Genomic DNA, 27,526 nt, shown 5'->3' with positions numbered 1-27,526 from the left:
CTTCATTTTATAACACACAGGAAAGAGCCATTTTCACGAGACGGATGATATTCCCGAGTGCCAGGGAAGGAACCAGCTTCTTCTGCTTTGTAGTGTAATATACAACACAACTTTGTATTCTTGGCTCACAAGGCTCTTTTGGAGCCAAAGATCAGCACTTTCAGTATTTGCACTGAAGGCAACATGAAAGCATTCAGTAAGTTGATTAAAAGAGCTCAAAGAAATAAGCAAGCCGCAGGCATGGGAGTACCACTAGGAGTAGCAGAGGGGATAAGGAGCAGTTGGGAATCCAGGTTTTATTTATTTAGCCATCTCCAGCCTTAAACTCATGTATATCTGGAAAGTCTGTCTTTCACAGACTTCGAGCTGTGAAGGGTTTTGCAAGCTGTTATTATTTTAATCTGACAAGTCACCTACTCAGAGAATTCAGAGCACAAAATACTGAAAACCTCTATCAACTGGTTTTGGGTTGTTCTTTTTTTCATATACAACTGAGCCTAAAAAATATCTAATTTGTCTACGTTAGCGCTACAGCAAATGTGCTCTTGGGCAAGGCACTGGGCTGAAATGCTGTGAAGTGAATTTTGTTCCAAAGGATGTAATAGCCCAGCTGTGATCAAGAACAAAACATGGTTAGATGTGAAAGCATAATAGATACGGTATCGAAGTTCCTTGAACACAGCTCTTTTGAAAATACATTTTAACAATGTGGAAAAAAACCCAAAACTACTCTGGGGCATTTTGATATAACATAGAAACAAATGTTTTACAGTGAGTAGAGCATTAAAAAAACTCCTTAAAGGTAAATTTTTCATAGCCAAAGCATCACACTGTGCATAGTTCTGTTGACTTTCTCATGGAAAAAATTACCTAGATTTGTTAAACTACAAATCAAGTAGGATGTCACTAGAGTTACACAGCATGGGGGAGTAAGGCTGAGTATTGGTTGATACTACCAAGGCAAACTACCCTGGTGAGACTAGCACTTCATTTGGCCTTTCAATAATGTGTTTTCTCTCCCTGACAGTGAAAATAAATTCAGTGAAATGTAATTTTTATTCAAAGAATAGGCTTCTGTTTGCTTTATAAAAGCTCATATCTGGGTTAATTTACAAACTCCCCCTGGGTTACACTTTGAAATGAACATTTAATGAAGACAAATATATTCACCCACCCAGAAAAAATATTTTAATTGCTGTATCTCTGATATTACCTTTTTCCAGTATTCTAGAATGCTAGCAATGTAGCAGACACTTGTATTTCATGCAAAGGTAGAAGATTAAAAATGGCAGCAACTGATGGAAAAAATTGAAGTGCCTGATTAATCAGTCCCATTTGAAGTCAGTGCAAACATGCCTCTTGGCTACAATAGATTTTGGCTGAGGCCTTAAATGGGAATGTGGTGCCATGCACTTGTTCTCATAACCATATGTATCCAGCTGCCAACAGGGATACACACCAGAGCTGTGAAAAGATCAAAAGTGTGTCATGATCCATTCAGAGTGTGTGCATGTGTATATTGACATTTCTGTGTGGTTTTATGTGTGCACATAAGGAGCACAGGAAACAAGAAGCAGAACTGGCATATAGTATAAGCTCCTATTTTGTCTGGATGAGTTGCATTATGGAGGTAATTTAGATACTGTGTTGTGTGTTATTATTATAACAATGAATGGATTCACTCCTGGGTAAAGGATGAAATGATGTGCTGGCGCAAGAGAGTAAGAACCCAAAAATTTCTGATTTGATTTTCAAAGTCTCTGCATTTTCATGACACAGAGATCTTACTGAAATTTAACAAATACAACCCAAAAGGTGAGTCGTTTTAAGTTTCTCCATTTTACAGAAGAAAAGTAAAGAATATAGGCTTCTTTAGTATAGAAACTATCTTAAGTACAGCTCTGAAGTATGAAATACAGCAGTTCTGAGTACTTAATTAAGATTATAACTGTGCCTGGCAAGGTCATGGAGCAGATCCTCCTGGAAACTATGCTAAGGCACATGGAAAATAACGAGGTGATTGGTGACAGCCAACATGGCTTCACTAAGGGCAAATCGTGCCTGACAAATTTGGTAGCCTTCTATGACCGGGTTACAGCGTTGGTGGATAAAGGAATAGCAATTGACATGATATACCTGGACTTGTGCAAAGCATTTGACACTGTCCCACACAATATCTTTGTCTATAAATTGGAGAGACATGGATTTGACGGATGGACCACTCGGTGGACAAGGAATTGGCTGGATGATCGCACTCAAAGAGTTGCAGTCAACGGCTCGATGTCCAAGTGGAGACCAGTGACGAGTGGCGTTCCTCAAGTGTTGGTATTGGGACTGGTGTTGTTTAACATCTTTGTCAGTGACATGGGCAATGGGATTGAGTGCAGCCTCAGCAAGTTTGCCGACAATACCAAGCTGTGTGGTGCGGTTGACACACTGGAGGCAAGGCATGCCATCCAGAGGGACCTTGACAGGCTTGAGAGGTGGGCCCGTGAGAACCTCATGAAGTTCAACAAGGCCAAGTGCAAGGTCCTGCACATGGGTCAGGGCAATCCCAAACATAGATATAGGCTGGGCAGAGAATGGTTTGGGAGCAGCCCTGAGGAGAAGGACTTGGGGGTGTTGGTTGATGAGAAGCTCAACGTGACCTGGCAATGTGCGCTTGCAGCTCAGAAAGCCAACCATATCCTAGGCTGCATCAAAAGAAGCGTGGCCAGCAGGTCGAGGGAGGCGATTCTCCCCCTCTACTCAACTCTCGTGAGACCCCACCTGCAGTACTGCATTCAGCTCTGAGGCCCCCAACATAAGAAGGACATGGACCTGTTGGAGCGAGTCCAGAGGAGGGCCACGAAAATGATCAGGGGGCTGGAGCACCTCTCCTGTGAAGACAGGCTGAGAGAGTTGGGGTTGTTTAGCCTGGAGAAGAGAAGGCTCCGGGTAGACCTTCTAGCAGCCTTCCAGTACCTGAAGGAGGCCTACAAGACAGCTGGAGAGAGACTTTTTAGAAGGGCATGTAGTGAAAGGACAAGGGGTAATGGAGTTTAAAATTTGTTTTTAAACTGAAAGAGGGTCGATTTAGGTTAGATATAAGGAAGAAATTCTTCACTGTGGGAGTGGTGAGGCACTGGAACAAGTTGCCCAGAGAAGTTGTGGATGCTCCATCCCTGGAAGTGTTCAAGGTCAGGCTGGATGGGGCTTTGAGCAACCTGGCCTAGTGGAAGGTCTCCCTGCCCATGGCAGGGGGGTTGGAACTAGTTGATCTTTAAGTTCCCTTCCAACCCAAACCATTATATGCTTCTATGATTCTATGATTTGAAGGTACAGGATAGATTGAAGATATTAAAAAGGTTCAGACTGAAAATACACATCTAAAATTGGGTAAGGGATAACAAAACACATTCCTTATATCAAAGCCAAATTGAAAATGGTAATCCTGAAAGAGTTGACCATGGTGGAGAAAGAAACAAACAAGACGTTGGTAGTCATCCCTGAACACTTGGTAACCCAATATCTCCTGGAAAATTACATCCTGGAGGAATTACAGCAGAAGAGGAGATAAAAAGTGTTGGGGTTCTGCTAAATTGTTTTGTTTCAGAAGAACATAAAGAGATCAGTGGAAGAAAGTGGAAAGAGGGAAATAAGGACAGGTACTACCAGCAGAGACTGAAGACAGTCAGTGTAAAGTCCAGGAAGGTTACAGGAGAAGCTTTACTTTGATCTAATGCAGGAGAAGGGTTGCTAATAGACTCAGCCAAAGGTATATATTTTATCCCTAACTTTGATCTAAGTGATATTAGGCATCACTTAACATGAAGCTTAACCATATGGAGTTTCTGATGCCCTCTTGGTCTTTCTTTCACAAATACATTTGCCTTTGTAATCCAGTGCTCTTTGCTCATTTAGTGTTTGAAGAGGGTTCCAAGTCATTGCTAAGGTAGATGTCAGGAAGGAATCCACCTTGCTAGTTTAAGTCTGAGCCTGAATCAATCAGCTTTTCATGCAGGCTTGATTTCTGCCTTGCATCTACACTTTATTATAAAAAAATTACAAAGGAGGGACTTCTTCAACCTGTTGGCAATCAGAGGAAAAGTCTGTACTGAACAGAGGTTACTACAATGATGCTGAGAAGAGACATCCTCTGACATCCTCCTATGTAAAATGTTTCAGTCAGTTCATTCTTGCTGCTTAATTCCTCTGTCAATTCACATCAAACATATCGGAAGAACAGTAACAAGAGTAGTAAGCCTTGTATGAATGTCTTACCTCCATGTTCTGCTTGAGACATTCCTCCTAAACTATGTATCATTGCAGGTAAGTTCGGAGAAAACAGTCGAAGTAAAGTCACAAGATGCCAGACTGCAGTTTTCAGACTCACTGCAACTGCAACAACCAGCATCTTCCTAATTTCATCATCTCCAAATTCATGGAGGGAGAATAACGCTATAGTGTTTTGGTTAGCTCACTTCCCTGGGAACAGCAGGATCTTGCCCCTCTGCTAATCATCATTCACATCATTTACAATGAGACAACTTCTTCAGACTGTACTGGGAAAGTCCCACCAAAACACACTTGTGATTTGCTCAGTCTCTGCAAAGGCTGTTTCAAATCCCTGTCCAAATCAGGGACAGTGGTAACTGGAAATCAAGTTTCCCTCCTCTCAGGAGATTGCATTGCCTCCTGTTGTATGCGGTGCAAATGAATCCATGCCTCACTTCACTGCATTTGGGCTTAGTGAAGGATCTGCAGAGAGGGATGCTCTCTTTACCTTTTCTAGCATCCAAGTCCTTTATCAAATCAGCCCTTAACTCCTGAAAAAGAAGTAGATGGTTGAAAAGCAATGTGAAGAGCAATGTCCTCTTTTTTAATAAAATACAAGATGGTGAAGAGAGTAAAAAGGGCCATGGGAGGATGTGGAGATCAAGGCAATACCTGGCTCCCATGGTGAAAATTCACCTTTCACTGGCAGAGAAACTCACCTTTCACTGGCAGGTTCAGTTACCCAAAACCTGCACTGCTGTGGAGGGCAGGGTTTTCTTGGAGCTGTGGCATCAAGGTGTGACGGCAAGAAAGCAACACACTCAGAATAGCTCTAACTGCAACCTGGGAATAGCTCTTGTTCCTGTCTAGAGTGTTGAAAACACAGGTCTTGCATGCTCCTGGCATGGGAAAACTCCTCGTCCCAGTAGAACAGATGGCAACATCTCCCTAAGAAAATTCTAAAATGCTTTCAGCCTATTTCTCTAGTGGATGTTTTTAATTTCATTTTTACTTGACATTCTTAAATCCACTGCTCAACCACAAGTTAGAGGTCTAAATGACAGGAAACAAGCCTAAAATCCAATATGCCTTTTCTAATTTCTGCCAATCACTGGGCAAATCAGGGCTATTTGTTCCAGCATCACCAGGAAAAAGAAACATAGTTCCTCTACACGTTAACTACACCTCTGCTAAAGCTCTTAAATCTAGTTCTCTGATGGAAAAGGTTTCATTAATTACAACACACAGTTTTGACATTGTCACTGGAACAATGTTCCTGGTTTCTGAGCTACCAAGTCATCAATTTCTGTGTGAACCATTGCCCTGCCTGCATCTGCTCCTTCAATGGTGTGCACCCTTGTGCTCTGACTGAGATTTCTTACTACCATGCATGCACCGAGTCATAATGATTATTTCCTCACTTAAATTGTTTCTTCTGTCTCTATCTGCCCCTGTTAAATGAAGGGAATACAAATGGCAAAACACGTTCGCTCACTGGAACGGTGGAAAACCAGCAATACAACAGCACCTCATTGTCTTTTTCATGCAAGACATCCATATAACCCCAAACAACCGTGGCTTCAGCCAGCCCACAACCACCATAAACTGGGCTGCTTTTGCTGAAGTAGGACAGAGTCTCATATTGAACCAGACCCTGAACGACTATAATTTAGTCCAAAACATCTCTGTCTGCAGCCCAATCCCTCATAGTTCCTTTTTCCCTCTTCCTCCCATCATATTAACCATGTCACTGGAAAGATGACTAAGTCGATCAGCTAGGTAATATAACACTCTGAAGTATGAACAAGGAAACAGGTAACATACAATAAATATACCCTTGCCTTTTGGGGAGCAGAGCAGCCATGCTAAATGACATGGCAGAATAGTTTCTTGAAACCAATGGAAAATACAATGGTATCACAGCCTGATGGAAAAGTAAATATTTTAATTGGAGTATTTTTGTAGACATGAAAGGCAGATTTCTATACAAATATAAAAATTTGTATAGAAGAGGCATATATTTGTATAAAGAGGCAGATTTCTATACAAAGAGGCAGATCCATATACAAATATAAAAATTTCTGAGGACATCATGTCTGGAAAACAACAATTTCCCCTTGTGAATGCGTATATGTGAAAAAATCAGGCTTCTTGTCACCTCAAGTCCTGCTTTGCACCTTCAGAGCATTTTGTACCATGTCATATGAAATTCTCTAGGGTTCCACTTGAAAGCTTCACAGCAACCGTATGTGTTTCACTTCCAGAAGTCTAATAAGGATTTGGAGAACAGCAAAATGTTGGAGAGAGCATTCCTTCCCAGAATTTGGATTCAAGCTCTGATGTTTGTTTTTCCTGTGTCAGTATATTAAGGTGTTTTTTAATCAGGGAATGATGTAGGAAGCATCAATTTCTTTAGACTTGAACATACCACAATAATGCCATTTTGTGCATGTAGAGCCAATTCAGCTTAGAAGAGAGGTCATATACTGCATTTTCTTTCCACACAAAGAAATGTAAATTTAAACATACCCTTGATTACTGTGGATGGGACACCACAAGAAGTATCTATGAGATGATGAGAAGCAAATGTATGAGTACTATTGTGACTAACAAAGACAGTATATCACAGATACCAAATTTCTCAAGAGGTTAAAAAGTAGTCAGAAAACAGCTTCTCTCAGATTCTTCAGGAACAAGAACACATAAATATAGTCAACTGGGTGTTAATAACACTGGATTTGGAGAAAAAAAAGAAATAAAAAGGGTGCCTTACACAAGCAAGGTGTGACATGTAATCTGAAAAACCATCTAGCAAGTTATGGGAGTTCCCTTCATCTTGTGACTGAGAGCCTGGCCAGCAAACTCGGGAGCGAGGAGGTACTCATTCCCTATGCAATGTATATCGTTTTGTTACTCTTTCATAGTTAATCTGTCAATCAACCAGTGCATCCCATATGACTGGCAGAATCTGGGGTCTTACTTGTTATTACTGCCTAAAATTGCTGTGGGACAAACCTTTACCCCTCCCTGAGCCTGACCTTACACTTTGCATTTGCTTTTCATAACTCAGAAACATGAATCAGGGCTCACCTGCAAGTCTCATCTGCTGAACAGCAGAGAACATTAGGGCCCTCCTCAGAAGATCCAGGGCCATCATGTCTGCTGGAGGTCAGCCACCCTGACAGTAGCTTATGGGTAGGTAGGATCTGCAGCTTCATCACACACTGCCCAAGAGGACTGGCCAGCACAGGTTACCTACATGGAAGATAAGTTTGTCCCTGGCTCCCCACCAGCATTTCCAGGCTGGCCCAGAGACACATATTGGTGAATCTGATTTTAAACCCAGCTGCAAAGCTGCTCCTGCACAGCAACTACTCATCTGAGTAGAATAAAATCAAAATAGCATTCAAACACCTAGAGTGAGCAATTTGGGCACCCACATTTGAAAGGCTGATTCAGATATGTATGTACTCTGAGTACAGACGTCTTTGTACTGAGGTCTCAAGAACTCACGACTAAGGCTTTTCATGCTTGCTTTAGCTGAATGTTTCTTGACCTGTCTAGAGCTTTATTTTTACTTGCTTTAGCGATTTTTCTTCCAACCAGGTGGCCATGCATAATTTGTTTTGCTTTTGTTTATCTTTGTGTGGTAAGACCATAGCTTTTATATAGACAGTAGTAACAAGTAGTTGTACGTGTAGGATGAGCTATTTATGAGTCTAACATAATGTTGTAGTATAGAGTACAGACCTGGTTTGATAGCAGAGGCTATCTGTCTCCTGTGTAGGGACTACAGGATGACTTGTAGAGATGGCATGGGATGATAAAAGATGGGACACAGGCTAGTGCCAAGGCTATAAATGACTCACCAATGGTCAGTTAGAGAAGTTCAGACCTGGAGCTGGACAAAACCCCAGCTAACACAGAAAACAAAGAAATAGTATCCAGCATACATAAAAGGCACCATGAGTAGTAAGATCAGATGTAACATGGAGCTGCAGAAAAATGAAGACCAACGTGTAAAAGCATGTTATCAAACATAAAAATTACCCCAACTGGATCTCAGAACAAGGAAAAAGAAACCATTGGCATGACATCACTGTTCTCTCAGCAACAGTCTCATGATGCTGATACCTCATCGTTCTGCCACATGCGCACCAGGCTGAAGCCATTGACCTTGCGACCCAACAGGGTTGTGGAAGGCTGAGCATAACACCAGGGAAAGGGGTAGCTGCTAGAAAGTGTGTATATCACAATTTTAACTGTATTGTTATTACTGAGGCTTTTTCTGTATGGCAGTATTAATTTTCTTTTTCTTTCTTTTTTTTTTTCTGTAGTAGTTAAATTTGGACTTAAGTATTCCTGGATGAGACTCTTAAGATTTCAAATATAGTAACATAAAGCATTGGCTTTACATGTAGGATGTGTTTCCTTTTTGCCCATAACATGATTAGGACTGTAGTGGTGCACTTATACTCCTTCTCTAAATTAGCATGCTGGCTGATGGGAAATTCACATTTGTTTCATACATGCCAACAAGTGCTTCCCTTTTCAGTATGTTTTTAATACTGATTTCCCCATCCATCCCATTGGTGCAAACCCAGTTTGTAAGATACATTCTACCTATGATTTCTGAAGTAAAGGTTCCGTTCCCCTTTCCTGTTGGCCCTTGCAGTGATACTGCCTGGCAGTAACTACCACAGCACATTTCTACCAGCTCCTTTGCAGCTTGTCCCCCGCTGCATCTTAAGGGAAGAAGAAAAGCAGTCAAGATACAGAACAGTTATTCTGCCTTCCCAAAGGTCTATATGTCTAACAAACTGTCCTTATAAAGCTGAAAAAGGCAAAAGCAAGGCTACTGTTGCTAGTTTGATGTGCCAGTAATCATATTTCAACCAATAACTCAAAAACTACAACAGCTTACTTGAGAAAGAAAAAAAGCAACTCAGCAAAAGAACCTGGCTAATTTTAAAATGAAATTAACTTAACCATTAAATTTAAAATTTTTCAGTCAGCATTATGTTAAACCTATCCAGGGAATACATATCCATAAATATTTAAAAAGAAAAAAAAACAAAATAAAAGTATTTTAACTATTTTCACTAAAACAATACCTCTGTGACTGCACACACACATGTAGACACTGAAGGACTTGTTCTTCCAGATAATTTGGTAGTTTTAACGTGGTTGTGTCAGACTGGATGCCATCTGTAAGAACTCTTACTTGACAGAAATATGAATTGGAGAATCAAACAGCAGTACCATCCCTGAGAAAGGAGGGAAGCCTTTCTACATCACTGTAAGCAGAACCAGCAAACAAACCTCCTGCTGGGAACAAACCTGTCTACTTGCTAATATGCTTTATTCTTGCTGAGTTGTATGCAGAGAGGTTCTGTGTCATTAGCTACCACAAATCCAGGGTCAAAGAGATCTTTGAACTGACAAACCTAAAATGACAGGGGATGGAAAAATAAACTATGTACCCAGCAAGGCAGAGCTCTCTTTGATGACGGGTGTAACTGGAATACATAATACAGCAGAAATATTAGCTTTAAGGCCCATTGTACAAACAATATTCAATGAGTAGTTATGAGTTAATGAATGCAGGGATGGCTCAAAGGGTGCTAAATTCTCACGACAAGGCTTCTGATGCAGAGATGCTAAAGCCCATGACTGCTAGTGTTAAAGCCCTCAGATCATACAGACTGTTGTAGCTCTTTTGCTGACAATGGTGCTGTGATAATTTGTGTCATTAGAGGGTTTGGCTCAATGATTTTGTTGGGACATCTCATGTATACACGCAACATTGGGGCCTGAATTAGAAAATGTAGGTCCGCAGCAGGTAGAGTACCGCAGCCATAGGGAATGGCAGGAATAAAGGCTGAGAGTGTAGGAGTAACCGAGGGGATCGGTTAGACTGGACAAGGTCAGGAAGAAGGAAAAATTATTTATGTATGCAGAGAAGTTTAAACCTGATATGATATTGAATGGGAGCCAATTGTACCCTGAGCTTGTGCAGTTGTTGAGGCAGTGACCTCCCTCCTCTCTGCTCCCAGGAGCTAAGCTCCAGCAGGATTCTCACATTAGGGTGCTTTCGCAAGAGCTGGTCTATCTGGATCTCTTAAACCAGATCTGACCTTACACAGGATTTTCCTAAAACCTATGATAGACAGCTGGGATGTTAAGGACAGAGCCCAATGCAGAGGGAAAAAGAAATCTCATGGCTTCGAGGAAAGCATCCAAGCCCTGAGGCTGTGCGCACTGGGGTAAGTACGTCCTGTCCTCAGCTGTAATTTGTTTGAGGCCCAACACTGGAGAATGTGAGTCTGCTTTGAAAACCTCCTGTTGCAAGTCAGGCTCCCAGACACTCAGCGGCATCTGAATTAGGGGCTAATTTGAGTGCTGGCTGGCAGAAATGTCAACATCTCTTGGGCCAGGCAGCAAGATCTGAGCAAGTGCTTTGAGGATGCCCGTGGCATATGACCCTTGGCTCCAGCGGCTAGCATGGCAACGAGTTAGCCTGGTCCCTCTGCGGATTTAGTACTACACACCCAAATACTTCTGTGAATCTGAGCACTGAGCTTTGATCTGCATCCTCTTTTCCTCCAGTCGTTGAGTGCTTTGTGATTACTCTTTCATGTAGCCTACAAGGACTAATGTCAGTTATTGTTCTATCTTCTCTGCTTTGGGCACTTTAAACTCAGAAATTAAAGAACAAGAAGTTACCAAGGGCACGTAGTATAAGGGCACATAGCATACACCTGAGACCTGGGAGCCAACATCAGAATCAAGTGGCTTAACAGTTAGCAAAAGCATTCAGTCTCTCCTTGAAATCTCCTACTGAAGCATCTAAAAGAGGCAAATTCTGTGCCTACTTTAAAAGGAGTTTCAAGGCAACTGGGATTTTAAGATGACCTAGTTTGACTTTGGATAACAACAACTGAAGGCAGAACAATAAAACATAGTGATTAACATTACACAACTTTATGAAAACTATTTGTTCTGTTTCAGTAAGGGAGAATGTAAATAACAGCAAACAGTGAATAATAGCAGGAGTTCTTATTTATATTTTCTGACAATACAAGACCTAAAGAGCATTCGATTATAACATGCAGCACTGCATCCACTCAGCTCCAAAGAACCCGTTGTCCCTGGATATCACCAAGATCAAAAGTAGAGGCTGGTTTGGCATTTTCTAGAGGAACAATTTTTTCATCAGAGAATGGCTGCTTGTTGAAAACTAAAATAGAACTTCAGAAACCTGTTTTGACAGAATTGGTTTCTCAAGTCTATGATGGAAATACTGGTGAATAATAAAGAAAGAAATATAATTTTTTACCTGTTGTCCCACCAAACCAGCATGCTGGGCAATGCAACTTGTTGGCATGTAGAGCATGTTCAAAACCTTGCTGCCACTTAGAATTTTAATTTCTTTCCTCCCCTTCTTAAGCGAGTAGCGTACGAAATGAGCTGTGAGCTCATTCTGTCTGGCCCAGCAGGAAGCCTACCAGTCATAGAAAATAGCTGCTAAAGGAGAGATCAACACAGGTGTGGAAGGAGAAAGGATTCAAGCCACAACTTTGCATTCAAGTGCATACTTCAGCTACAAAGCAGAGGGAACTTTCCTCTTCACAAAATGCTCAGAAAAGTTTTGACCATAAATTTGTTTTTAAATTGCCATTTTTTTCTTTCTCAGCTATCCACTTAACACTCAACAATGCTGAGAAAGAATTAGCCATCAAAACAGATAATAGAACCATTAACAAACATGTTGCATATGTGTACACTCTGCTTTAAAAAATACTGCACGTACTCCAAACACAGTGGCCAAAGAAAACAGCTTTTGGTAGCTTTTGTAATATATCTTCCTCCATGCTGTTTCCCATTTACCTGCTGTTGCCTCCTGTCAAAAATAGAACCAGACATCATTACAGGTCTAATCCAGCATGACCACCTGTATACTTACAAAAAAGATACACAAGGAGTGCTATAAACTGTCATCGTGTACCCACAGTTGCAAAATATTTGTAGTACTAATCAAAAACACAGTATAATTTTAATTCATGTTTCATAGTGATGCTATATGAAGCACAATATATTAGGCCCTTCACTTCCTCATCAGACAGTAAAATCATAATCAGAAGCATCCACCTTATAAGTACTGATGATGCCAGACAGCATACAGCATTGTGTGTAAATTGGGAAGTATTTACAGATTTATGACCTCTGAAATTGTATTTCCTTCATGTAGTTCATATAATGTGTAAACAAACTGAACTAAGACAACCACAACGGAGCATTTTTTATAGCATTGAAAAGATTTTTGTAAGAAAGGGGACCAATTATTTAATTGCCCTCCAGTTAAAAGAAGGAGCACACGGTAAACCTCCAAATAAATTCATGTAATTTCCTCTAACCCTGTTTAAACAGAGGTTTGGACAGTTTCTGTGCTCTTTACATGCAGACACAAGAATATAAAATTTTCAAAAACTGCCCTCCTGTGCACTTTAAACCATAGAAAAACTGCATAGCAAGAATGGTGAATCGCACCTATTTCTAATTGGGCTGTGAAACCTTGTGCATCCAGTCACTCAACTAAATAAACCTTTGTGCTCTCAAACAGGAAAAAAACCTGTACATGAACAGAGACAAACTCTGAAAGCAATGCTGGTTGGCATTTATAATGGGGCTTCTGGATTCCCCATGCTTTCCCACTGGGGATGGAAATAGTGTTAAATACTGTACGAACACCAGATGGATTTCGTTTTAGAAACAGGCAAATTGGACACGCAAAACAGAAAGGCAAATGCCTGCTTTGAAATATCTTTAGTATTGTGGCATTCTCTGTCTATAATTACCAATGGTTTTTTTAATTGCTTGCCAGCCATGACCACAATTGACAAGGCTAGCCGCACTGACATAAAATTAGTAACGTTTCATTGCAACATTGAGTGGCTCACAAGACTTCCTGGGCAATCTTTCTTTTCCAGAAATATGTTGACTTCCTGAATAATGACAAAAAGATCTGACTGTACATTAGTATAGCTGCACTTTTCTTTGATGTACTTAGAAGTGTCACATGTTAAAAGCATAAACAACCCGATAATTGCCAGGTAGAACTAAAGTAGGTCTAGAAGTTGCATTATGTCATGAAAATTGTGACAAGAGATGTAAAAAAATTACTTTAGCTCAATCATCTTCACAGTCTGGCTCAGAAAAATGAAAACCTGAAATCACTGCTCTAGATCTTAGGGACTGAATGTCTGTAATGCTTTGGGCTAAATGGACAAATGTGGGGGTGAAAATAATGCTTTAAACATTGTGTTTTCCAGGTGAGAGTCTCAGTGCTTCTCCAGGCAATCGCTCATGTGCTTTTATCTAAGGCAGTTGCTATTAGTGCTCTCAAACCATATTTTCATTGCCTAAAACAGATGCACACACAAAAACAAGTGTCCTTAGTAATCCAGGGTCAGATCTTACCATTCCATTTAAATTGATGGGAATCTCCCCACAATAAGAAGTTCAGCAGTTGTTCTTTATTTTCAGCATCAAATTGGCTTTCATAGTGGAATTAAATGATGGGAAGTCAAATAGGAAACTCAGAAGTACATGAAGAAATGATTTAAACTATGAAATACTTTAATATAGCCCGGAGTACTGCTGTAAGCATGTCCTGCAAGGTTTTGCTATCAAATGTGTATCAGTAATCTCTGCCATGTTGCACTTTCCAGACATAAAGAAGAGAGAGGATTATTTTCTCATAATCTCATAATTATGAGAGGAAAAATATATATTTCTTTGATACAGGATCAATTTATACTCCTGAAATAGAATGAAGGTATAGGCAAAGTCCTCAGGTGGTATCCAAAAAGTGACAGTGCTTACCTCATCCTGCCAGCAATTCTCCTCAAAGCCTTTGAAAGGAACTACGTTGGCACTGAGCTGAAGGTAACTTTCTCTCTTCCAGATGGTTTGTAAGCAGCTGAGAGAAAAGGCAGAAGCAAAGAAACTGGAGGATGACTTCAATCCAAACCAGGATCTAGTTCAAGCCTCCAGAAGAGCCCAGCATCCAGAAGCATGAAGAACTCCCTACAGTGTCAAGGTGGGGAGGGGACCACCTGGGGACTTTGTTCATTTTGATTTCTCATACCTATCTCCTAGAAAATATTTATTTTAAAATGTGGCCCAGTTGTTAAATGGCATATTTTGCTTAAAGATACCAGCTTTTAAAGATATCTTAAAGATACCAGAAACATTTCAGCATCGTAAGTTTGCCTCCATTTTCCTTCAGATTTTTTCTTTCTCTGGTTTATACCTTAATCATTTTTTATATTCTCAAATTTTCTTGGTGTGTCCCCCCCCCCAGCCCAAATCCACATCTCCCATTGCCTATGGCAACACTGTTTTTAGCGACCAGACAGGCTATAACACGTTCTAGGTAGGAGAAACCTCCTTTTTCTTACTGGTCAGTCAGGCAACTAAGAATACAAAAGGCATGAAGGCCAAAGAAAAGTAAAAGCAAAAGAGGGACCTGACCATAACACAGAATTAGCTAGACTACATCCTGCCATTGGGAGTGTGAACACTAGTTCTGGTGCATTTATCTAATCTGTGTTTTATACTGTCTACCCAGTAGCTAGAAAAGATAAATAATTCCAGACACATCCATTGGACCAGGTCCCTCAACAAATTTGCAAGCCAAAAGGCAGGACCAGCCTGTTTGAGCGACTTTACAGCACAGATGACCAAATCTGTTCCCTGCCCTGCCACTGGCCATTTTCATGCTTTATATGGATATAAAGGAAAAGAAAGCTTCACTGAGAGATAATATTAAGGTGCCTTTGTATATGTATTTAACTCTACCCAAGTCTGAGTGTATCAGGTGGGAAAGCTGAAAAATACTTGAAAATACAATAAACAGTGGAGTCTGGTAAGTGATGATATTTTCATATTGAAATAAAAGCATGAAATAGGATTGGGAGATGCTGTGGAGGACTTGAAAGCATCTAAAATGTGTTTGGTCCTACCAAAAATAGGGACCCAGTGAAGAAATGTATCTCAAGTGGTGACAGGTCAATGACAAGCTCTAAATTCCAGGTCTGAATCTGAATTTGATATTGATGTAATGCTGATACAGTCTGTGCTGCAGGGAGAGTTGGCAACATAGTGAATGTTTGTGGATACACAGGCAAGGCTGCATTACTGGTATATGTTGGCATCTAATGACTGGTTTCACAGCGGGGAAAGTTAAGGGCAAACTTCGCCCAGTCATGTTTTTAACTGTTGACGTTTTGGAAAAAAATCAAGTACAGCCCTAGGTGGAGTGGGTATGAGCCATGCTGAAGTCACTAGGATAGTACTTGATAAAGACCTATGGAAAAGACATGTGCAACCACCACAATTTATGAACCACCACAGCTGGCTCACTGAATTTCAATAGCACCCGGGTGTCTGATTCCTTTAAATTCTCTTGAAATCCCCAGTACACAGTCTAACAAAGTGTTACAATACAATGCATTTCCAAATTATGTCAAATTGAAATTCAAACATGGCTGGCTGCACCAATACATACTAATAGAGCAAAACACTCATACCCCTAATCCTCCCTGACACTTCTGGTTTACATTCTTCTCTCCAGTGTCTCATTATGCGCGTTCTCACTACTCTTATAAATTTTCATTGATGTCTCTTCTTCCTTACTTAAAATGCAAACATCTGGATTAAATCAACTAAATTCACCCTGTCAGTTTTGCATATACTCAATAGTTTTTAAAATAGAGCTCCCAGCTTCTCTGTATTTTCAAACCTCCATCATTAAGAAAACCTGAACTCCCAGTTCATAGTTTCACTGTCTGATCATGTTCCTTTGAATGATTTGTGCTGGAATGTAAATATAATCACTCTCATTTGGTATTTGTTAACAAGCTGCAGATTCACAAATAAATACAGATATGTGGCTACATAGCCTACATTTTTTGTTAACAACAAATTGAACTGAATTGAACCTGAGCAAGCATTTCTTGCCAGGTCTGAGGCAGGCAGATGTGACGTGCTCCTGTGCTGAGCCTCTGGCACTAGAGATGTTGGTCAGTCTTAGCCCAGCTTAGCATGGAAAACTTTGTCCAGTTGCAAGACCAGCTCCACCACATATTTTATTTTTTTTACAGCAATGGTTTATCCTTCCTATATCGCTCCTTGGTGTGTTGCTTTTCTACCTTGCTTTCAGAATCATGCTTTACTGAGATCTCCTCAGCAGGGTATCTACAAGGCACGACCAGAGCAAGCAAGCTGTGTCACAAATGATTAGATGGGAATTATCTCAGGAGCACTGAGAAATGTGGAAACTACTTGTGGAATAAAAGCTTAATAGAAACAAAACACAGGAAAATACCTTTCTACCCACAGAGAAGACTGGAGCCATCCTTCAAATCAGGAAGGAAAAGCATGCCTGCCAAGCATCTTTCTCAGAAAATGTGTTACCCTTCTCCATCATCACCCTACAAAATGAAGCCTGTGTGCCCAAGGGGGCATGGAAGCCAAAAGCTGATTAACAACAGATGCTACCCAGAGGTTTTTGATGGAAAATTTTTGGTATAGCCTCACAAGGCCCAAATGTACCCTGGCTCTTAGATCCTCTCTCCACCACGCTTCCTCAACAGCCTTCCACAACAGCTCGATATCTCGATATGTCTCAAAGCAACAACTTTTATTTAGGACCCTTCTACACCCCAGGGGTGTAGGAGATAGAGGAGTGCATCAGAGTGGAGCTACAGCAAATCTGGCCAGGCTGTACGAGAACAACCTGCAAGACATGCAGCAAAAAAGTGTTCCTTGTTCCAGAGTGGCCCTGTTTTATGCTACCCTTCCACATGTTGGGACATGTGGCTGGGAGATGGGCCTTGGCTGTTGGTTCCTAGCTGCAGCAGGCCTTGAAATAGTATCTACTAAAATTATAATTCAAGTAGAGAAGAGAAGCAGGACTGTAATCAAACTGGCATTGTTTCTAAATCTAGTATATCACTACCCCTCTTGTCCAGAACCAAGTGCCATCCATCATTGGTGGCTGGAAGCCTTCTCCTAGTATACAGCAGTATTTAGTGTCCCTACAAGTATGGAAAGCATTTTTCCTCAAACTTTCTTTTTTGTCTTTAGACTAAGAAGGATATTTGGGGTCTTTTTTTTTTTTTTTTTTGATCCAAAATGGAAGATGATAGCCACCAAATTATCAAAAGCTTATTAACTAGCTATTTTCAATGCCTAAAATGTTCCTACCATGTTCTTCACTTGCCACAATGAATTTCAAGGACCTCTAAGATGCTGGTGTACACTGTGAAATTTGTGACTGCACACGCCATCTTTATATAATCATAACTTCTAGCTGAAATAGGCATTCATATAACCCAAAAGAAGTGCCCACCTGAGTGGAGGATTTCTGTTCAGGCCAGACTTGTAAGAAGAGGTGCAAGAGTAGTATTAAGACGGTCATACTGCCTCTTCTGCCTCTCTGCTCTGTTAGCATTTCATGTGATGGCATCATGTAAAAACCTCTGCAAGCTCTTCCTTCCCTCCCCAGCTCAGACCAAAGCTGTGGCAACCTTTGGCTTTGAGAGCAAGAAACAACAGAAATACAAGCAAAACTAAACATTGGAAAGCAGGACCAGAACCACCACTTGGTTCAGACCCCAGGAGAAGTCTACAGATGCCTTGTTTAGACTTCTCTTAGGCCTGAGCACTGATGTTGGAATAAGCACAGGGAACAAAGACCCCATTGCCTCCCACTGGGTTTCTCCTGCGGTCAGTAAATAAACAGGACACCACCAAAGAAAGGCACTGGCTTTTATCGCAGATTTCTCATCCTAAAGAAAAATAAGCAAATCCGCAGGATCCAAAGTTCAGCAAACTGCTTGGCCAAGGCAGGGTAAAGGAAAAAGTAAGCAGAACACCAGAGTAACAATCTGCATTTAAGGTTATGTTAGATGAAAGATTAGGAAAGATTTTGAGAATAGACATTGAGAAGAGGACAGGATGTCCTGCTCCTTCTCCAGCTCCTCTCTCCTACTCTATAAAAGCAGACACCAGATAAAGCTGCAGGGCCTTCTTGTAGACAATTGTTTTACCAGTGACTTTTAGGAATCCCTGTGTTTCATGCCTCGATCATTTTTTCTAATATTATTTCTCTCCAGTCCCTGGCTTATTTGATCTTTTGGAGAGCCCAGTTCCATGGCTTATTTACCAGTAGTCACCTAAAGCCAGTGGAACCTGCCCAAGCAATAGGGAAGGAGCTAAATCCTTTCACTAGCATGAGAAGAAAAGCCAATACCTTGTCCAAGAAGCCACACAGACTGTATTGGCCAGGCTGGGATACTGGAGCTCTCAGATAAAGTTTATTAAAGGGCTGATGTATTCCAGATGCTGAGTTACCCACTACAGTGGAATCAAGCCACTGAGATAGGAGAGGCCAGTCTGATGTGAGTTGCAGACACCTGGTGCCACATGCAAGTGGCAGACACAAAAGGAAAGTATCTTTCTCTATGTTTGTTTCATTGGATTAAAGAAAATAAAGAGTTTGGCTTACATTAAGAAAAGCAACATACAAAGGTGCAGTGCCGCACACTTCAGTACCGCGTGCCCCAGTGTGACGTGCCCAGCAACATCTTCCCAAGCTACATGATCCATGCTGCTCCCCAGGAGGAACAAGGCCTGGATTCAACCCCTGCATTTCTTATTTTCACTGTTGTGATGGAGCAGGTGGCAGCTGGAGAAACGCGGCCACCTTCCAAGTGTCGGTAACACTCCCTGTGCTAGTGTCAGTGCATTAGTCCCTCAGATGCTTGCATACACTGCAAAATCCCCTTTTTGTGTTCACCAGAAGTTGTAAATTCAGTTCCATGTTAGAACATATTTTTAAATGTAGAAAAAAATGTTTCAAGCTGGATGTAGAAATTAGTCTCCCCTCCCTTGAGAACATAAGCAGTTTTGAAAAAACAAAGTTCTTTTAACAAGCTAGCAAATATTTTGATAACTTTAAGTATTTAATTTTATCCCACCTTAAAATTACTGTAAATGAATAACTTAATTTTCAAGTAATTTTCAGCTGGCAAATAGAAATCTTTTCAAAATGCTAATAAAAGGTTCTTCTAATACCTTCAAAACTTTTTAGAAGTTTGTCTATAAAGATTCACAAAATGGGTATGCTCCTACAGCCACTTTTGGTTTCAGCTGATTATTGCTAGAAAAATGAGTGGAAATGTCCTGATTAAGTCTTGTTATAAAATGTCAGGGAAGTAGTGTCTGCAGGGAAGACAAGCAATTAAATGTTCAAGTAAAATAATCAAATGGAGGAAACTGTGCTCTGAAAGTCAAAAGTCATAGGGCCAGCAGAGAAAATTTAGAAAAGAACAAAGGTGACTAGAAGTTAGCAAAAAATTGAGACTTTTGGGGACTCATCAGTGTGAAGAAGTGATTAGTTTCCTTTGTGAAAAGAGTAAATGGAGGAGAAAACAGAATATAAATAAAATTGCCAGAATGAAGATACGAGAGATGTGAAGCTGACAAGAGGAGGAAAAGAGATTCAGAGACTGGAAAGGAAAAATTGAAAGTATCAGAGTAAGGTGTCTTGGTCTTATTTCTCTGTAAGAATGATAAAGGTAGCTGCTAATACTGGCTTTAAGACAGAAGGAGACAGCTGCAGTCCAAATGTCTCCACAGCACTTTTAAGGCTGTCACCATCAAATTGCCAAATGTTGATATTTCTAGAAAATTAATAATTTCATCTATTTAGGCGCTTAAAGGTGCTTTACAATTTTTAGTGCATGCTGGAAGACGCAGATAATTTATTTGTTGATAAATTCAAATGGATGGGATTCCTTTGTGAACAAAGAATTTTTGTTTCATTCAGATCTCAAAATGTGGAGAGTTATAACAATAGCTACCACTTCATAGCCAAAAGAAAACAAACTGCATGGATTTTAAAGCGGGCATATTTCTCTAATACAATAGGGGAAACCAGTCATTCACATTCAAGTAACATTTTACTCTTCAGGAAAGGAAAGCTGAATGTGTAGATGAATTGCACACTTCCAAGATGAGTTGAATCAAATCCACTCTGCTAAAGTTTTTGCCATCAGATATTAAGCAGGTGAGAGAAATAAGAAATTAAAATAAGCTCTTAAAATATTGATAAGTGTGGAGTTGCTGGGATGAAGATTCTTTGCTTTTTCTTTAATTTTATACGACGGTTTCTCACATCCCACTGGGTCTGTTTGTTTGAGAATGTATTCAAGTCTTACAAACACTTTTGAAAACGCATGATGAGTTCTGCGATTTGCATAAAGAAAATTGTATATAGAAATCTCTCTTCCACTCTTTTTAATGTAACAGAAAGAGGTTTCTCCTCAGCTGCATTTCTTCTTTCCATTCTCTGTGAAGGATGAAGGATTCCCTTTGATCACTCTACATCAACCTTTTTCAACTCTGTGCTCACTTTACATTCAAATACCCCAGTTCTACCTGTCCTCTCCCATAACACCATTAGACTTCATTTCCTTCATGCTGACATCAGGTTAAAAACTTTGGGGGTCTGTAGTTAACAGGAAGTGCATGTCTCATCCTTTCCCTCCGGTCTGTGTCACGCTGGATACATAGCAGGAACTCCTTCAGTATTAAGTCTTCCTTAGTAACAATACCTGTGTGATTTATACCATTATACCTTCTAGCAAGACAGCTGCCTTTAATCTATTTGCACAGTATGTGGGGCAGGAAAATAAGTTCTTTTTCTTTTCCACTTGAATGTCACGCTAGTGAAATACGTGGAAATGTTCTTCCTTTAATGAGTATTTTACAAGAAACATGCTGCCTACCCTCAGCTGAGGCCATGAAACAGAAAGATGTGAACATGGGAGGTGACCTGGGGTGGGGAGTGACATTCACACCAAGAACCTCGTTAAGTTTCCTCCTCAGCTAATTTGCTGCAAATTGTCTGGTTCCTCTTGTGAGCAGCGAGGGTGCTTTCCGGCGCAGAGGGGGAACAAGCCAGATAATGTGGAGGGCAACACGGTTCAATCGACTAATCATTTTGTGCATGTGTGAGTCAGGGACTCCAGCTTTTGAGCACCAGCTCTGACACTCAACCTACTTAAGGAGAAAGTCCATCACTGCCAGAGCGCTGAAGCCACGCTCCTACGCAGCTTCGGCGTGCTCCATGCAGTGGGAGAGGGAAAGGGACTGTACAGCCTTCCCTGGACGACACGTAACAGAGATCACGCGTGCGGATGGAAGAAGGGCAGACGCATGCTCCTCCACCCCCCCGGGAAGCAGCCTGTGTGTATGGTGTTAGAGGAGGTGATCACTATAAGCAAAAAGCTTTCTTTCTCCACCTTCAGTAGTTACTCTGAAACCCAGAGCTCCCTGGTCTGCAGTAAGATTTCCTGGCAAGAGGTGTGTGATCAGCAAAAGGTGGAAAATACTCTACAAACTTCAGTGTTTTCTTTTCTTTACAGTAAATTTTCAAAGCAGAAGTATGCTTTTTTGAGACAAGGATCCTAAAGACACCCGAAACAGTGTCTGTAGAATAATAAACATATCATCTATGTGATTAAAGGTTCTTCATTGTTCCTTACCCCACATAGAAAGTCCAGGTACTTTCTATAACACTGCCCAGGAGATCACGCTTAACTTGGCACAAATCATTTTGATTTATCACGAGCCAATGCAGTTTGTCAAGATCTACTATAGTCAAGAAAGGGCACAGTTTTTTCAATCTTTTTTTTTTTCCTTTATGAAATGTTTTGTGTGCTGATACAAAAGATACCTGGAGCAAAACAGAAAACAGGGTTCTGTTGGACTAAAGACACTCTGACAGGAGAGGCTTTCTTAAACCTTTAACTGAAGCTGTGCTCCTGTCTCAGTGCTATTATGTGTCCATGCTTCCTTTTAAGTTGCTTTTTATTTTATAGGTAGACACAAGTGAGTTGTAAATTTCTAAAATCATCGTCAAGATCTTGCTCACAAGGATGGCAGTAAATTCCCACTTCATGTTCTGCACCAAACATAAGTCAACAACCAATGATCATATCAATCTGCATGGTGTTTTTGAGGTAGTGCTATTTGCACTGATCTTGCAGCAAGCTGAAAAGCATAACAGGTCCTAACCCCTCTGTGTGAGGGCATAACAACATGACATTTTGCAATTCTAAACAGAATTATGGAAAAAATTGTCTTGGTGGTAAGAGTCCTCTTAAAAAGTACTCACCTTTCTAAATTGCATTGAAGACAATAAAAATATGAAGACAAGAATAATTTTGTGCCCAGAAATGATGATGTGAAAGTAACATCTTGCAGCAAAGCTGCATCCTCTCTGAAATAATCTCTAATGCATTTTGATGGCACCAAAGAAAAGAGTGCAGCTAGGACCATGTGCCCCATCTCTTTCACCAAGCTTCAGTGAAATTCACCTATGATCTCAACAACTGCCCATTACTCTTACTGAAGAGTAAAAATAGTCAGAAAGTCATAAAGATTATCATCTGCATTTGGTATGGTGCACATTCTTTCTCATCTGTTCCTCTGCCCTACCAAATATATCTATCACCCCAGGGCTACTGGTTGACCAGGAGCTCTAAGGACTCTGTCCACAACTGGGTCTCTAAATGCAGCTGCTCACCCATGGACTACAGATGCTCTTTCAAGAGTTTGTTTTCCAGTCTTACTCAAAGATGAGACTGACTCAGGCCCAATTTACTGACACAGCCGAACTTACTATCACACTTTCCATGTGATTCAGTTGTTCAGGACTTTAAAGGATGCCTACCATTGTGCACTGGCAATCAGATAGCAGTTGGAATTCTTTAATTGTCAAGCAGCTTCAGTTTAACAAATACAAGATTATAACTTAATCAGCTTCTTATGTATTGTAACATGTATTCATTGGTCACGTATCATCTCACCGCCCATGTCACCATCAACTCACCACAGTGATGAATACTTTAAGGATGAAGAGCAAGTACTTTAGAGGTGCATTTTTTCTCATCCTAAAATAGAAGTCTTAAGTTAGGTGAATTGAGCCCTGAAAATGCAAAAGTTTTTCATAAAGGAAAACTGGAGTCACGAGTTCAGCTGTTGAAATACTGATACTGTAAACTTAGGGGATGAATCAGCCCAGGTCACAGAGCTGTAAAGTTGGACATTACGCAGGCTGCACATCCTCCTCTATGAACACCACAGGTGTCTTGTGAATGCCTTTATTAGCCCTTTGATGGACTTCAGTCACCTTCCTCATTAATGCAGGGTCTGAGTGCTCATGGCACACACTCTCAAGCTCTCCATTCCTTCAATTGCATAATTATAATAAAAAAATTTCTTAATTTTTAGGCTTTCATACTATTACTTTACCCTACAATGAGATTCCTAGATCAGTGAAATCTTAAGAGCCCATTAATATCGTTACAGCACAGCCCTGAATAGGGGAAGATAGAAAATACGATATTAAAAAAAAAAAAAGAAAAAAAAAAAAGAGATACTACTTCCTTATTTCATGAGCCCTTTCTTTAGAATTACTTTACTTTCTGATTTTCTGGCTCTCACCACATGTGCTCTTAATCTTGCAACTCTTCCCAAATGTCGTGTAGGGGAGTCGCTCTTAATGTGCAACAGCATTCAAAAAGGGCTATTTTGTCCCTGGCAGCTGCTGGGTCCATATTAGTATCTCACCATTTCCTTGTCTTACTGCTGAGATGACAAGATCTAACAATGTTAAAATGCAGAAAGGATTCCCTCCACCATGGTATGCCCAAATAATGGAAGCTGGTGCCTCAGGGGGTGTCTAATGTTGTTCCAATGCTGGGCAGCAGTTTACTGCAGTTCAGTGTACTTAATGAAAGGAAAGCTGAATTTCACTTTTTTTATTTCATCCCAGGGGCGGAGAACCTTGCGAGCCATGGGGAGTGGGCTTTGTTTTTTCAGAAGAGGGGAATAGATGCCCATGGTTTATGTTTTGGGATTACATTATGGTATTATGGTTTATATTATGGTAGTATGTTTTCCCACCTCTGTTTGGTTGATAGCTGGAGTGCTGAGCATTGAACTTGCAAAGTGCTTGAAAAACTATTTCCCCTCCAAAAAAAAAAGAGATAGCTATTGCAGTCCATTATCCCCATGCAGTATTTGTAATGAGAAATATTTTTTCAGAAACTGCTGTGCGTGTTTGGCACTTTTATATGCATTTACGTTAACAGCTCCCTTTTAATTGACATAGAAAGACAACGTTGTTTAAAACCACAGTTTAAGGCTATGCCCCTCTCAAAGGCGTCTTGCATTAAGAGGCTACCATGTCTCATTAACATAAAATTTCAAAGGATGAAAGCAATGACTGCAACCAAACCAAACAACCTACTTAAAACAATCAATTCATCCACCTCTCACTTGCATTTTGTTTTCTAGGATGTCTAAACTGCAACTGCAGTGACATAAAGAAATAACCTGCTAGAACTCAAGGTTTATTTTATAGCCTATTTCTAAAGTAAACAACCTGCTGCTTAGAAAGTACAGCTCCAGCATTGTACCACAGTAGATGGTGACCACTTCAGAGCTTTGCAGATATTCGTGTCTGTAGCCCCAGCTGTGCAAATCCTTCCTGACATATTTGACTTCAGTTGTTTGTGGGGTGGGTTTGTGAAACCAGTGCAAGTGTCATTCCAGCAGGCTCTCAGGTGAGCAGCTGGGTACAGGACTGGGGCTTTACTGGAGCCATTTACCAACTAAATGATTTGGAGACTCCTACTCTCCAAATCTGAAATCTGAAATGTCTCCCGTGTTCTTATTTTCCTCTTCAAGAATCTTAAGAATTTCCCCAAAATTTTGTGACCCAAATTATCTTCCTGCCTTTTATTTTTTTCTAAATTTCATTTTCATTATCAAGGAATGACATGGATATATGGATAAATACAAGGAATATAATTTTTTTCTAGCAATTTCATTTAGTTGCCATGCAGTAATACTACTGGAAAAGAAGGAATTATACACAAATATTTGTTTTGTCCAAAGGAACTGTGAGATATAGTCACTGAAACGTTTCTTTCTGTATTAGAAAAATACAGTGGTCTAAGCCAAATGCTGAGTAGTACAGGTCTTATCAACAGTAGCCAAACAGATCACATTTAGCCCGGTGAGACTCATGATATTTTATTTGTATGTAGAATGAAGACATTTCATCGTGACAAACATTGGTCATCTGTCTTTTCTCTGTCCACAAGCAAATATATACACCTGTTAGTTGTCTGAGAAAGGAGAATGGTAGGGCTAAGCCCTTGAGATAACCTATTTATTCAGATCCCTAAATACAGATTTAGGTGCCTTAAAAGATTCTTCTAAATTTGGAAGCAATGTCCCAGATGTCTGGGCTGATAACACATTGTAAGTAATTAAATTCACCCTCAGCCCACTACCAAAAAGGAGCACTACCAGTCCCACTTTACACTTCCACTCTGGCTTCCCTCAGGGGTGAGGTACTTCAAGAATCTAATGGCTTTATTACAGCTGGGATACTGTCTCCACCTCTCCCCCTTCCCTGCTCAAAAATTTCCCCAGTATCTGAAGCTGGCATACTACCTGCAGAAAGCCCTTTGATTTTTTTTTTATTACCTCAATCAGCGTTTTGCATCTTTTAAGCCTGTGATCCAGGTGCAATTGGCATTTTGCCCTTTGCTCTCTTCAGTGGGCTGTGCTTCCCCCTCCTTCTTTTTTCATCCGCATAATGCCTCAGGTAGTTTTCCCCTTTCTGTTTCACTTCATGCTCTTCCCCATTTTATTTCAGCTCCCCGTTCTCTACTTGTCAGCAAGGTTTCTTTTTTTTCATTCACACAGGCACACTAAAGGCAGTCTGATTTGAAATGTCACCTATAATCTTGTTTTTCATTTCAAGCGTTTTATGAATTCTTCCAAAATTTGGAGGGCCACACTCTGCTCTCAGTTTGAGTCTCATAAGCCTCACAGCAGTAATTCTAGATTTACAATGGTATAAAAAACCCAGAATTTTGCACTAAAACTGTATTTGCTAGGGATTACAGTAAAAAATTCATGTCCCCTCCCAGAAAAAAAACCCAAACCAAAAAAGCTTAGATTAAGGCTTTTCTTTGTTTATTCAAGTAGTGATATGGAAGAACAGAAGCTCTAACTCTGAAAGATAATGCAGGAATTTATGTATATATATATTTATGATAATGCCTAAGAAGCCTAGCAAAGATCATGGATCTTTTTTTGCTAAGAACACTAACAGCTACAGATACAAAAGATCTAGTTTCTAATCACAACGGCATAAGCAAAACAAGGAAAGTTAAAAAAAAAAAATGTAAAATGAGCTGCTCAAGAAGCCATAGGGATCAGTGGCTGAGTGGAACATGGTCTCCCAAAAGCCCATTCCCTGTCTTTGCCAACCCAGCTCTCCCTCACACGCAGTCTGATTTAAGCTTCAGCCCATATACACCAGAGGGAGTTTTTACTGTTTCAGCTCTTCCTCCTGCCATGATTCAGTCACTATTTTTCTTTGAAGCTGAAACTCTTGCTGAGTTATTGTGGCAGCCATCAGGCCATGCTGCAACATTTTAGTATCTGGAGGAGTAAGCTAGGGAAAAAATTTCAAAACACTCTTTAAAATGTGTACTGTGTTACATATTGATAATCAGGGAAAAAAAAGACCAAAAAAAAAAAAGGCTGGGGTGTGGGAAAATACCCCAAATCCATCTGTGCCATAGGTTTCCATGGTAGGATGCTCTGAAAGAGTGCTCTAACTCAGTCTCATAGAATTAAGGAAGACAGGAGTAGATCCATTTTCAGAGGAGGGCTCTGGACAACCCAAAGCGGGAGGACAATGTTCCTGCTCTGACGGGACAGTCCCTGTTTTCACAAGTCCTGCTCAGTCAGTGTGTGTAGACTGGGGATGCACTGAGAAGCCAGAATTTTATTCTCAATCCATGTGAATTGTATTCATTTGGACCAGAAAGGCTCTTCTTGCAGCTGCTTGTCCAAGATGATGTCCCTCTGTGTTTCCTACAGCATTGCAATACATATCTCCACACATACAGAGACTCATAGAAGAAATCAGTCCAGCAGCCTCTCAAAGTAAACATAACCCCCCACAAAACTTGCTTAAACCCTTCCTGACACAGCTGTAAATCAAACAAAGGGGTGTAATTCAGCTTAGATCCAGGACAGCTGCTTTCAAACTTGAAACACAATTGTATAGGAGTGTATGGGATTTTACCTGTCTGAGAAACAG

The sequence above is a fragment of the Mycteria americana genome, chromosome 4, assembly GCF_035582795.1.
Source record: "Mycteria americana isolate JAX WOST 10 ecotype Jacksonville Zoo and Gardens chromosome 4, USCA_MyAme_1.0, whole genome shotgun sequence".
NCBI lineage: Eukaryota > Metazoa > Chordata > Aves > Ciconiiformes > Ciconiidae > Mycteria > Mycteria americana.
The sequence above is the reverse complement of the archived record's forward strand: the minus strand, read 5'-3'. Positions refer to the sequence as shown.